Genomic DNA, 3,124 nt, shown 5'->3' on the forward strand with positions numbered 1-3,124 from the left:
AAGCATTTCCTGGACCCTCTTCTCCAATTTTACAACCCATCAATCTCTGCAACAGTCTTCAATCCAGATCAAAGTAGGTCAGGATACAACTCGGACTAAACCCCCACATAGAGATGGCTTTCTGTAAGTTAGGTGGCCTGGGTTAGAAAGAGTAAATTATAGTTCAGCAGACACCATCTAGGATTAAGTACTCACTCCCAGGTTAGGACACAGAAAACAGAGAACATATAAATTAACCGAGAAGGAAACTATTTTTCAATGTACCTTCTTCATACCTTGTTTATGTCAAAAGCCACTAAATAAATGGCTTCCATGGGTTCCAAAAATATTCATAGGAAGAGATATGGAGACCAAGGGTGGAGCAGAGACTGAAGGAAGGACTATTCAGAGCCTACCCCTCCTGGCGATCCAGTCCATATACATACAGCCACCAAACCCAAACACTACTGCTGATGCTAAGAAGTGCATGCTGACAGGAGCCTGATATGGATGGAGGTCTCCTGAGAAGCTCAGCTAGAGCATGACAAATACATAGGTGAATGCTCACAGCCAACCACTGAACTGAGAATGGCGTCCCCATTGAAGGAGTTAGAGAAAGGATTGAAGGAGCTGAAGGGGTTTGCAACACCATAAGAACAACAATACCAACCAACTAGAGCTCCCAGGGACTAAACCACCATTCAAAGAATACACATGGACAGACCCACTGCTCCAGAGGCATATGTAGCAGAGGATGGCCTTGTTGGGCACCAAAGGGAGGAGAAGCCCTTGGTCCTTCCCCCAGTGTAGGGAAATGTCAGAGCAGGGAGGCAGGTAGGGGTGAGTGGTTGGGTGGGGGAAAGGGGATAACATTTGAAATGTAAATAAAAAAATCTAATAATAAATATTAAAAAAATTAAAAAGAAAATAAAAATATGTAACAGGTACTTAACATTCTGTTTTTGAGATTAAAAAAAAAGCATGGGTTCCTAGGGCATTCTTGGGCATAAACAGGAACGGACTTCAAAGGGTGAACAGAGGAGTTACAAATCTATTAAGAAAACACAGGTATGGAGAGTACCAATGTAGGGTAGGGGCATGATGTGAGGCATTAAGACCCAGCTTTGCCTCTGTCTGCAGCCTTCAGTTCTCATCGCTGCTCACCGGTGGCAGCTTATGCAGCACCCAGCAGTCTATTTTTTTGGTTTCCTTTGGATCTGTTCTTTCTCAGGGTTGGTTCTTTAGGCTGTGGCATACTCACCAGAGCCTTCAAATCTAGCCATTGTGGAGGGTTAGGACTTTATTAATACCTGGATATCTGTTGGAAGCACAGGACTACAAAAATTTGCATAATTTCTGACAATGTTCATTTTCTGGTATTATATTAGGGGCTATTTGTCAATGGGAAGACCACAATATTGAAGCACATCGAGGAAGGTCTAGAAAGCATGGAAGGTGATTTTCCTGTGCAGACTGATGCTCATGGACCTCTGAAGAGACTGTAAGATACCATGACTTTTAAGGAAAAGCTACAGTGTAAATAAACACAGCTTTGTGACGCTTATTAAATTCTCATAATGCCACATGCCCCAATGCCAGGTACCCGGCAATGCTTAGAGGGAATTTCTCTAAGAAACAAGACAAGGAAAGAGTGCCTTAACAGATGTCATCATTTTAATCATGAGAACCATGCTGTAGAATCGTCAATGCATTTAGTTCCACACCATTCAGTTATCGTAAAAGGCATAAACATCGATGAGCGTGTGCCTTCATTAGGGCTCTATTGCTATGAAAAATCACCATGACCATGGAAAGTCTTACAAAGGAAACTAGTTGGGTCTGGCTTACATTTTCAGAGGTTCAGTCCATTATCATCACGGTGGGAAGCATGGCAGTGAGCAGGCAGACAAGGCATTGAAGGAGCCAGGAGTTGTACATTTTGATCTGACTGCACTCAGGACAAGGCAGGCTGTCTTCCTTAGGCAGCCATGAGGAGGCTCTATTCCACACAGGATGGAGCTTAAGCATAGGAACCTCAATACCCACCCCTCAAGTGGCACATATCTTCCAAGAAGACCATACCTACTCCAACATTGACACTCCTCTGAGTCATGCCAATTCCCACGGGCCAAGCACATTCAAACCGCCACATTCCATTACCTGGCCCCCATAACCTTGCTTAAACACCCAAGTCTATGAGGGCTATCGTAGCCATAGCACAATGCAAAATAAAATTAGTTCAACTTCCAGAGTCCCCATAGTATATCACAATGTTTAAAGTCCAAAGTTCAATCTCTTCTGAGATGCATGCGATCTCTTAACTGTAATCACCCATAAAACCCAAATCATAAAGGAAATCATATACTTCCAACACCACAGAATGCACATTACCATTCTAATATGGTGAGGAAAGACGGAACCAAAGCTAGACCAAAAGTCATCTGGGGAAACTCTAAACTCAGCATCTTCATGTCTCATCTCTAACTCCTTTCAGCTTTGGTGACTGAAACACAACTCTTTCTCTTGGGCAGATCCCACTTCCTATTAGCTCTCCGTGGCAGGTATTCTATGGCTCTGGCATCTCTAACATCTTGGGGTCTCCAAGGAACTTCAACTTTGAGAGCTACACATTATCTTCTGGGCTCCCAAAAGGGCTTGGGTCACATCTCCAGCTCTGCCCTCTGTAGCACTCTAGGCTCTGGAGGACTCCACTCCACTGCTACTGCTGTTCTTGGTGATCATCCCACGTATTGAGGATCTCCAGTATACTCTGGTCTTATGATCCAACCAGGTTCCACCAATAGCCTTTCATAGGCAGACCAAGAGATCAGGAATATAAAGGGTCGATGAAAAACTAAAAATACATCCCCATCCCTAGCTAATTTAAACGGTTGGATTTTTAAAGGGAAGGGCCACTGTGGGAAGCAGGGCTGTACAAGTTCAGGGTAGGGGCAGGGCATCCCAGCCAACCAACGCTGTAAAGAGTTGGGACTGAGGGACGCAGCGGGAGGTTGGCAGACAGCCTCTGCTTTGATAAAATAGCCGCCTCGGGTTTTTAATCCCTGGATGTACGACCTAACACTTTGTGCCCATGAGGAAGAAGGTGAAGTACCTACTCTGTGAAGGAAAAGTGCAGGAATGACTT

This window comes from Rattus rattus, chromosome 1 (assembly GCF_011064425.1).
Source record: "Rattus rattus isolate New Zealand chromosome 1, Rrattus_CSIRO_v1, whole genome shotgun sequence".
NCBI lineage: Eukaryota > Metazoa > Chordata > Mammalia > Rodentia > Muridae > Rattus > Rattus rattus.